Source organism: Aythya marila (genome assembly GCF_965140915.1).
Source record: "Aythya marila genome assembly, chromosome: 2".
NCBI lineage: Eukaryota > Metazoa > Chordata > Aves > Anseriformes > Anatidae > Aythya > Aythya marila.
In genome coordinates, this window is record NC_139043.1 from 98,393,671 (window position 1) to 98,405,297 (window position 11,627).

The following is an 11,627-nucleotide window of genomic DNA, read 5'->3' on the forward strand; positions in this document are numbered from 1 at the left end:
TTTTTTTTTTTTTTTTAAATTTTGTTTTGTCAGTGGTAGCTGTTGTTTCTTTTTTTTTTAATAACAATTTTCCACACAGCCCTAAACAAACTGATTTTCCCAATATTAACACTCAGCCCAACAAAGATTAATTAACTGCGGGCAGACATTTAACTCAATGGGAATGCTCCCTGTACATTACTCTTAGCTTGCACTTGAAGAACTGGGGTCTTATACCAGGCAACTTCACATTGGTGTATAAATTCTCATGTGCGGGATCAAAGATAAAGTTTTCACTGTCTATACGAAGTAACATGCTACATGAAATTTATACAAACTCAAAGCCCTTAAGATAGCTATCTCCAGACTAAGGTCAAATTTCTGCAGAGCCAGGAATATAGGAGTCCTGCTGCAAAAGCTTGCTAAGCTTGAAATTTCAAGCATGAAAAAAAAAAAGACAGACATATAAATGCACACAGACTCTGTTTTTTCTCCTGTTCTCTCTGACAAAAATTTAAACTTACACACACTATAAAAAATGTATTAACCCAATTAAAAAACATGAGAATAGGCACACACTTTTCAATGTTCATACACACACTTTCTGTTCCTGTTTTCCATGTCAAACCATTTAAAATAGAGCAGATTCCAAAAAGCACTTGTTTTTGGGGGATATATAAAGCATCTGATTCAGTACTAACATAGCTCCCCTTCACCTTGTTCTACCATCACTGGATTAAATTGCAAATAAGGCTAATACATTGGTCAGCACAGGCTCTTTTAACCCTTCAGCAAGGGACTGAAGAATAATTACATTTGCGTTTAAGTTTTCCCCCAAGAAGCTAGGGTTTTTTGCACAAAATCATGCCAAAGGTCAACGGTTAATCCCTTATTACTTCTCAGCATTACTTATTATTAGCCAAAAGCTCTCTTCTTTTCAAAAGCCAAGATGAGGAGAAAAGTCAAAGTTTCAGAAAGCATTGGATGAGATTTGGTTCTTGCCTCTTTTCCACCAAACAGAGAACAGGGAAAAGGAGGGGGGGGGGGGTGGAAATGCCATGAGACTCCTACCTTACACAGACCCAGACCTGAGATCTTACATAAAACCTAGACTTGTACCTCTGAATGCACAAACCAACTATTCTGGAATCAGTCTCCTTGGGCTGACCAAAATTCCAGCCTGGAAGCCTTTCCAAGTACAAGTTTCATCAAAACCAATATGCTTGCACAAACAGCTTCTGTTCAGTGAATCCAGTGAGAATTCCTCAGTCACAGAGTTCTCACCAGTGCCTGAAAGACGAGTGTCATCCTGAAAAAGCTGCCTATCCTGTTTTTGGCATACAGCTTCTACAAATCTCACCCTGGAAGGCACACTTTCTGTAATCAAAAACCTACCCGATGCTACCAGTCTCCATTTCTTTATTTCGGTTAATAAACCTACTAATCTGATACCTAATTACCAACCAAAAGAGAATGTAAAGGATTTTAAGAGTATTCAAACCCATTACTAATGCCAGAAACACAGTTAACACTAACAGCTTTTAACCGCCCAGGTCTTATAGCACTTCCCAAGGCAAAGTCTGGGGATTCACTAAATCAGAAGGAACAAAAAGGAAAGCAAGCTTGACCACTCTATCAGACACAGCTCAGGATCAAACAAGCACACTTTGGAAACGTTTGGAGTAGCCTAGTAATTTATTCTCAACTTATTTGAGGAATACAGACTGCTTTAGAGAAGAAAAAAAAAAATCACCTACTCAAGACTCCTACAAACTGCTGTTTTAGCACATTTACCACAGAACGTCAGGATTAATTAAGAATAAAACTACTCAAGAAAAACAGAGATCACACACTGCAAAACCAAGCCTGACTAGAATCTCATTTCCAACAATTTTGTCATCAAGAGAAACAATCTAAGTATTGCTTTAAATAATACCGAATATCCTTGAGGAACAATAACCAAGGTATTAACTCTGTGGTCTCAAATCCTGACACTCATCAATTTATCTGCTAGCTGTGTTCACCACATTATCTCAAGACCATTAAAACCTTACACAAGTCCTCTTACAGATCTGTATCTCATACCGTGCAAGCTAAATAATACAAATACAACTGCTGATTAAATACTGCTTTGGAAAGCAAAGAAAAATACCACATATCCGTATGGTTTACCTAACAATACTCAGAGGTTCATTTTCATTGTTTAACTTTTTTTTTTTTTTTTTAAACTAGAGACCACTTAATGAGCTATGAAAAGAAAACAACACTGTAACATCTATTTATACCTTCATTGCCAGAGAAAATGGCTCTTATCCAAAATTTTTACAGCAGTTTACAGCAAAATTATTTGGTGTTTATAACAAAAAGCCCACTTACTTTACAAATCTAAGATTTTCTAGAACTGCCAACCTACTGCACTTGGCAAATCACAAAATAAATGACTGTTTCATCAGAAGACCAGAAAGTTCATGTGCTCTGTGTGCACTATATACGTGTATACACAATAGGAAGCAATGTTTGGAGAGCAGCACCTGGATACCTACATATGACATCTTCAGGTTGGGATTAACTGCAAACAAGATTATTTTTCATACTCTTTCAATGGAGTTTTAAAGTCAGAGGAACAATGACAGAGCTAATATGCTTGCATCCGCACTAAACAAAGATTTATGTTTAACTTACATACTTTTCTTGGCAATGTAGCAACCCAGGAACAATTTCTTAGGTAACATGTGGCTTACATCTTTTTCATAAATGAAGCAGAGTTCCTGAGAATTCAAAGTGTTACGTGAGTGATTAAGGACATTGAAAAGGGCAAATCATTTCTAAGTATTTTATCTCGATATTTTCCAGAAAAAAATAAATAATGACAAATAATAGTTTATTTAAAAAAAGAAAAAAGAAAAAATAAAGTCCTAATAGTAAAGATAGGTCCTTGAAACTCTATTACAGCCTTTAATGAACAGCAGTCAGATTTACAAAGCCATACACCTAAAACCTTGCTGAAATTATCTGGAGCTGCAGATGCTTATTGTTTGCATGCCCATACATGACAGAAGAGTCAGAAGACCATGAAGACTGGTAGAAGAAAAAATCTGGAATAACTTTTACTTAAGCCAATTTAAGAAGTCAGAAAGCTAAATTTCTAACTCTGATCTGAAAATTTTAATTCTCACAATAGGCAGTCTAAATCAGATTCTGCCTCGTTGCCTTTTTAATGTCAGTCTATGTAGACTCTAGCAACGTTTGTGCAACTTTCTTTACATATTTGATCTACTAGACAACATCTCACACACTGTTAGCTTCCCATTTTCATCCAGGGCAATAATTCAAGGCCAGTTTCTTGAGGTTTTGGTTTTGGTTTTAACCATCAGGAGAGGGTAAAGTGGGTGAGCCGTTTTTGTTTTAGTATATTAGTAAGCTACTGGGAGAAACAAAAAGCTGCAACACTAAAGAAATGCAAAGTTACAGCATTTTAAATATTTGTTGCAAAACTAATTGTTTTAAAATGAATTTCTACGAATTTCTGTTAGAACATGCTCATATTTTTATTTGTAATCCAATTATTTCTAAACAAAAATGCAGAAATATCGATAGCAGAAGGAATCTACCGTGAATCACCTGTCTTTACACCCTGTTGTACCAGAAGAATATTTAAGTGGTATGAAGCTGCCTTTTAAACATGGACAATGAATATTCCATTACAAGCACAATCTTCTTGTTTTTCTAAAAAAACACACTACTGTATGTATGCATCTCACCATCTGAAATTCTCACAGAAAAATTTCAAGACTCTTTTATTTTGCTAGGAAGCCTCTAGGAATCATAGAAGCGTCTCACAAGAGGCGTTCATAAGAACCTGGGAGCTCTGCATCTGTACATCTATTGTTTTCTGAAGACTAGTATTTCCAGAAAATAAGCATATATTAAAATGGAGTGAAATTAAATTTTGGCAGAAATACAAAGACGAGGTACATTGCCAGATATTGCTATTTCACTTAAAAAAAAATAATAGAAAGCAAACTCCAAGTTCTGTACTTCTTTGAACACTTTTGAGAAATATAGAGTTAAATTGCATAAGAACTCTCTATTCTCCTTTTTAATCCCCATCCTGCCCACTTTCTACTCAGTACACTTTAGTATTTGCACTCCCAAGTTGCATTATGTTTACTTTCATACTCCTAATACTATATTTGCCTCCTTGAAGGATCACAAGCCTCTCTGGTTGTTGCTAATACACATTAGAGCACTACCAAGAGAAAGCTGGGACACACCAGCTAAGACCAGTCTCTTTTTCATCTACTTTATGTTATCACTCACCTCCCTACAACACTGCACTACCCAAATGCTACCAAAATAGCACAGTGTAGCCCTAGGAAGGAAGTACAGCAAATAAGGCATGGGAGTAAGGAATTACTCTGTACTGTGGCCTCAGTTTTGCTAGCAGTGATGCAGCAAATATGTAGCAAATATGTAGTCAACTCAAGGCAACACTACTAGGAAAACTTTTTCAAACAGGAATGTGCAAGTTACTGTATGAATATAAGTCTTCATAATAGCACAAAGAATTAACTTTCTTCTCCAGAAGAACTCCTGATTAAGAGTTCACTCTCTCACTCCACCACACTAGGCAGAGCTGGGATGTGTAATCCACCTGCAGAACAATGTGGACCAAGTTATTATTTTGTCAAAACTTCCTTCTCTAGGAGTAACCCAAGGTATCTGATTGACCAACTTCACAATGTCAGAATAAATAAACTAACAGCACAATATAAATTAACATGGTTGTGTTTTTTTTTTCCTGACTTCATAATGTCAACTTTTTGAATTATGCCATATTTTCCTGAAAACGCAAGAACACTTTGATGCTGCACAAATGAAGCACAATGAAGACACTCACAAAAGCTCTGGAAATAATACAGTGTTTCTTCCCTACTACTCCACAGCCTTGCAAGTTAGCAAATGCAGATATCTCTACATAACACTACACTGTGATCACTCATACTTAATTTCAAGGCTTAGTTTCATTGAATTTTAATTGGGGGTGGGCAAAATATGTCTGTTTCAATGTCATAAGGCAGGATTATAGGGAATAGGTGCTGAATTCAGCATACACAACAAGTGAACCTGCTTTAAGTAAAAGCTCAGTTCCATCGTGTGATGCCATAATAAGAAATATACAATGGGAAATGAAAACTCCATTAAAGATTCTCTACGTGAAAGTAAGCACTTGAAAACACTGAAATCTGCCTTGGTAAGTTACATAGAAAAGTGTGAGCTATGTTTACTGTCTTGCTGCAGAAGACTCCAAAAATACCTAGATATTCTCCAGTGGTTTAAGTCTTCTGGCCCAGCTAGAGTAATTTATCCCATAGCTATACTGAAGCTTCCACATTTTCTACAATCCAAGGACAGGATTATTAACATGAAACAAAATAATGCTATTTTTTCTACCCACGGCAGAAATGCAGATGCATTATACCTCAAGTACTCCTGTAGCTCCCTAAGAAAGGAGGCCTGCAGCAGGTATTTTTAACTACAGGTGTATTAAGAGGTTGGACGTGGTGTAAGCATTACTGGCAGGTAGGAAAGAGACCTAATCGTGAAAGGGCCCAAGGATTTCATAACTGGAAGTGGCACTTTCCCTATCTGAAGTGTGTTCTACTGCCAGTGCCTCCTCCTTTGACAAAGTAACATTCTCTGCTGGAACACACCACCTTCCAAGTGAATGTGATTTTGAAAACACAGGGAGAAAAGATGAAAGAACCAAGGAAAAAGAAAGTCGTGGTCAACGCATCTCACATCACAGCAACATTCTCTGCATCTCCTAAAACTTCAGTGTTTTGGAAAGGCGTTGTTCTCAGGCACATGAGTGGACATGGGCCAGAACCAGTTGTTTCTGACAGAAGTGGCACCACTGGGGAAAGAGAATGCAAGAGGCAGTTTGAAGAACAATGAAAGCCAGAAAAGTTTTGGGGTTTCTGGTTGCTGATGTTTAAAAAAAAAAAAAAAAGTGTTAAGTTTTTTAAGCTTTTAAGTGCTGCCTGTCACAGAGAGCAACGCTCCTCCCGCCCCTTCAGGAGCCCTTGGCGTACCCTCGGCTAACAATAACATGACATTCACAGCTTCACCTTCCCCACAGCTCCTCCAGAGCGCAAGCCCCCGCGGCAGGGGCACAAAATGCCACCTCTGGCCACCCGCCCTGCCCAGGACGAGGACCCCAAAGCCGAGGGCGGGCGGGCGGGGAGGACACAGCCTCACCCAGCCTGGCCCCAAAGCGGGGCTGCGGGCAGCGGCTGGGGGCCGAGGCCGGGGCCGAGCCCCCCGCCAGGGCGCTGCCCCCCGCCGTGCAGGCCGCGCCGCAGCCCCGCTGCCTCCGCAGGGCCTGGCGGCGCCGCGGGCTCGGGGAGCGGCGCAAACAAAGGGAGAGGAGAGGAGGAGAGGAGAGGCCGGGGCCGGGCGGGCGAGCCGAGCCCCGCGCCGGGCCCGTCACCGGCTGTACACCCGCGGCCACCACGGGACGGGACAGGACGGGGAAGGAGGGAGGGAGGGAGGAGGGGGCGGCCGGGCTCGGCGCGCCCGCTGCCCGGGGACGCTCACCCAGCGGAGGCCGCGGTGCCCCGCTCCCGGCGCGGGCCTCTCCTTCCCCGGGCACCTCGGCGGCGCGGCCCGGCCTGCGCCGGCATCCGGGCTGGGCGGCGAGCAGCCTCCCGGGCGGCGGAGCGGGACTCACCGAGCCGGAGGAGGAGGAGGAGGATGAGGAGGAGGAGGAGGAGGAGCTGGCGCTGCTGTTGCTCCGGCGAGGCCCGGCCCGGCTCCGGCTCCGGCTCCCTCCCTCGCCGTGCCGCCGCCGCCTCCCTGTTCCTGGCGCCGCCGCGGCTTCCTCCGCCTCCTCTGCCCCCACCCCTCCGTCCTCCGAGGGGCGCACGGGGGCGGCGAGCCCGCGATGGCCGCAGCCTGCCGCAGGCCGCCTTCAGCCCGCCGGCAGGGGCGGCGGGGCCCGGGCCGCCCGCCCTCCTCTTGCCGAGCCCTGCCTCCTCCGCCGCCTCCTCGCTTGCCCCGGCCGGGGCGGCTGGGCCCCTTCTTCCCTTCTTTTCCCTTCCCTTCGTTCCCTTCCCCGCCCCCGGGCTCGGCCGCTCCGCGCCGCGGGGCTCGGGCAGGCCGCGGGGAGCCTGCGGGGGGCGGCCGGCGCCTGCTCGGGGCCTTCCCTAGCGCCCGGCCCCCTTCTTCCCCCGGCTGCTGCAGGCTCTCCTTGCCTGTGGAACCTCATAAATAAAGTACACAGCGAGCTGCTTGATCTGTTTTCTTTCTGTGTGTCTCTTAATTTCCCCGCTTATTTTTGGCGACTCTGCTCGTGCTGCACCTCCGGAGGGGCTCCCCCCACACACACACCCCTGACCCCTCCTGTGCCTCTGTGCCCCCTTCGCCTCCCTCGGCCTGAGAGCGATGTGCGAGAAGAGGCATTTTCATGTTGAACTTTCCTTCGCGGGTTGCCCACAGTGCTGCTAAACTCCAGCCACATCAGCTGTGCCAGAGAAACTTCAGCCAAGCAGGCTGCTTGCTTGCTGGCCGGCCCTTTTTCAAAAACAAAATGAAGAGCAACAAAACAATTTCTAATTTAGGATGCGTGAAACTGACGGAAGTGAATAGCAGAGGGTGAGATTTTCAAATCTGTGGACAATACAAGTCGTGGAAAGTAATGCTTGCTGACTGGTGTTGAGCTGGTAAAACAGTGCCTTCAGAAGCTTTTTCATCATTCATTTCCTGCTTGTGGCACATAACCCATGCAAATCAATAACCTGATTTTGCACAGATATGCATAATTTGCTCATCTATCTAATCGCATAAGAGTCACTGAGATTATTTGTGTGACTCGCCCACACAATTGATTTGAAGTTGAAAGAGAAATCACTGAAACTCGTGAGGTTGTGAGAATATTCTTGCATGTCCTGCTGAAATCGAGGGTATCTGTGGGTTGAGGTCTGTGAGTTGTTTAATTGCCTGAGTTATCTGAGGTCAGAGTGTGTCCTGATTGCATTTACATTTTTATGCCTCAGATGTTTGTGGAGAGTTAAAGGCTTTTCTTGAGTTTCATCCAAGAGTCTTTGGTTCTTTATGTGTCTGATCGACCGCAGTTGCTGGCAGGCTAGAACCATTTCAGGGCACAATGACTCTAATTAGCGTTGTAAAAGAAAATTATATATATATATATTTTTTTTTAATACAATGATTAGCTTTTTCAGATATCAAGTACCTAGACTTATTTATGTTTTTGTTATGTTTTGTATCAAAACTGCATGTTTTACAATTGTGATTAAACGTTATCAGTAATATAACAAACAAACTAAGAATAGCTCCAAGTGGATCATTTAGGAATCCTTATGGAGCGTAGCTCTTGTGTGTAAAAGTAGTACTGCTGGTATGAGAAGTATGAGCAATCTTCTGGTCTGCCGTGTTATTCCAAGAAAGAATGAAAATTCAATAAATAGCAAAAGATTTTCTTTCAACAGAGTAGGTTCCTCCTTTCCTAGATAAACCATTGGGAGTTCACCAACCTAATCCAAACAGGAACTAAGAAAAAACCTTGCTAGAAAGGAAGGCTCTGACTAGGAAAATTTTAGTTCAATTGTAACACAATTTTTTCTCAAACAAGATTTTTACATTCATGCATGCTTCTCAGGACTCCTTTTCCTTTGGATAGCAGGCATTTGAATGAGCAATTAATTTCAGGATCCAGCTGGTATTCTTGCTTGATGTGCGTTCATAGTATTAATTTAACCAGAAGCTTCAGCAGCAGCTGTGGGATGATGGCAGTATTGGAAAGCACAGTTTAAGAGTTCTTGCTGTACACGAAGGAGCCAAATGACCTAAAAATGTTTTTCTGTCTTCAGACATCTTTTGCCATATGCAACTTTTGCATTAGAATATACTATGTGTGAGATAAAATTAAAAGTTGGTCCTTGGAATCTTATTCTAGAGCCTTCTTCCCTGTTAAAAAGAAAAAAAAATGTTGATTCTGAAAAATAAAATTTTTCCCACACATTTGTTGACCAAAGGTTTTCATGTTTCTGAAACTGTGGGGCAAAAGGACTATTTTTGTCAGAAATGGCACTAATAGACTTTCAGAGTTGAAAGGAAAGGAATCCACACCCCCACGCCCTCTCCCCCCTTTTTTTTCTTTCTTCACAGTGTGTCTTACGTACTTTATTAAGGAATATGTATGTATGGCTTAAATTAGTATCACTACCAAAAGCAGTGGCCTTCCTCATTTTTTTTTCTGTGTCTCCTTCCCTTCTCCTGCCCATACATTTTCCTTATAGTGGCTCCAGTGCTTGATGGACCTCTCTAAGCCAGCTCAGGTAGCTAAATGTCTTGGAGTTCAATTAGCTAATGATAAATCATGGCATAGATTTGAATAGGTTCCTGAATTTTCACTCTTTTCAGTTAGAAATGTCATCTGTTGCTGTATTGGTTTTTGAGAGCTGCATTTTCAGACTGTTAGCATTAAGCAGTTTGTGAAAAATCTATCAAGGCAGACAGACAAACTGACAAAGCAAAACCAAACCAAACCATACTTTACATCTGGATCAGAAAACTGTTATCAGGTGAATATCACAGTCTAAACAAAGAAAAAGAGACAGTTTATGCAATTGGGTGGTGGTAGAGAGACAGGGAGAAGAGAATCAGGGATGGTGGCTTCTTGTGTGTGCTACCAGGGTGCTGCTAGCTTGTCTCAGCCTTAGCATGTAACTTCATGTTTGGAATAGACTTTTTCCATCCAAATTTGCCAGCAAGCAGCTGTATCCCAGTAAGAGCAACAGTTTTACTACCAAGGGTGAAATCACTTCAGAGTGCCACTGGCATTGCAACATAGATGGCAGACTAGGAGGAAGTTAGCAGCATTGCACAGATAAATTTGTTCTCGGCTGAAAAACACATATTGAACTAAATTGGGCAGTTCATACACTCAGACATCTTGTTGTAATGTTCTCTACTTATATGAGCCTATTACACTTGCCTCACAGTTGCTATCTTTTATTCAAAATGATGAGGACTAGAAATTAGAATTTAGGAATCAAAATTCAGACCTTTCATATCTCATGTGCTTGTATGCATGAACTTCTACAACCTGGAGCTCCACTTAATTCTAACTACTTTCAATGGGTCTGCAACTTGATATAGTCAACATTTTGATAATTAAATCTCCCTCCCCCCCCCCCCCTTTTTTTTATATATTCAAAACTGTGATTGCAAATTATTTCATATATGTGTATATTCATATGTGTGTATGCAAATCTGCAGATCAGAGGAACGGGTCAGAGACCTAACTTATGACCGCTCATTGACAGCAAAGATGATGTTATATGTAGTGTATCCACTTTTTATCTTACTGCTGCCTACGTGCCTGGCACAGGTTGCCGTCATCTTGCAAGAACAACTCTCCTAGCTCTTGGGTCTGAACTGGGGCTGGAGGTCAATGCCTTCTTATTGTTATTGCTCTTTGTGGGCATGTAACTGTATGTGGTTGTATTCTAAGGAAACAAATGCTTTCTTTTCTACTTCTGTTAAGTATAATTTTGAAAGTGTATCTGTTGCTATTGTATTGCAATCTTCAAATTATGCTCAAACAGTTTTGGAAAATCAGGCTTTTAAAGAAAGCAAAACACACAAAATCATTGTAGATTGTTGGACATTTATGATAACTATGGCCTTTTTTTCTGATTTTCTAATTCTCGTATTACTTATTATATGTATTTTATATATTCCTTTGCTTTTATTCATATAAATATTGTACATTTATATTCCTATATTATAATATGTATTAGCAATCTCTCTATATAACATCATCACACATCGTTTATGAACACAGTAGGTTGATTGTTCCACTTTGTTTTATCATAGAATCTTGTACATTTTCTGTAAATAAATTCTGTTTCCATTACAGCAGTTAACACATGTAAACATTTTCAAAGTATATATTTTTTTTCTTTTTTCCTTTTTGAGTATCTTCCCTCCACACAGTTTAGCAGTACCATTCAAGGAAAATAAATAAATAAATAAATAAATAAATAAATAAATAAATAAATAAATAAATAAATAAAAAGAAAGTGAAGTACACAGGAAGTTGTTTTACCTCCCCTTTTCTCCCAACTGGGAGTTTTGGAGTTACATTTGCAGTGTTTACTGGAACTACTCACATCATATGAAAGCACTGAAGGCGTTAACACCTTACAGCTACTGAGGATAAACTATCCATAACACAAACATATAGATTATGTGTCACATTTTTACCAGAATGGTGTTATTGCTTCTGCTTCATACTGTGGCTATGTTTTGTTGTTCTGTATCTTTGTTATGCTTATGTCAAAAAAAAAAACAGTGCTTATTTATTTAAAATTGTTCTAATATACACCTATTTTTGAGTGCCACTCACCAGTTTCATTTCATTTCAAGACAAAATGTACTTTAAAATGTTTTTCTGAATTTTTCTGAAATTAAGATTCTTAAATGCATTACCAAGGTTTCTGTTGATGATAGGGGTGTTCATTTTCAGCAAGAGAATAGCTCAATACTTTCTTAGATCAAAGTTCTCTGAGAATTATATTATGGTAGACAATAGAGTATAGCAAAATAGCATTTCCAATAAC

General features: G+C 41.1%; 1 protein-coding gene across 4 annotated transcripts in view; it reads right to left on the minus strand.

Annotated features, from left to right (window-relative positions):
- SOCS6 (suppressor of cytokine signaling 6) overlaps nucleotides 1-6,736 on the minus strand; it is a 31,223-nt gene extending 24,487 nt beyond the window's left edge. The window contains exons 1-2 of one of the 4 annotated variants that reach the window (XM_082752228.1): nucleotides 6,580-6,687; nucleotides 2,666-2,747 (exon numbers count right to left, since the gene is read on the minus strand). The gene's annotated coding sequence lies outside the window, so the exon portion shown is untranslated. The other 3 variants (XM_082752229.1, XM_082752230.1, XM_082752227.1) reach the window with 3 other exon arrangements.
- Between the last annotated feature and the right edge of the window lie 4,891 nt (nucleotides 6,737-11,627).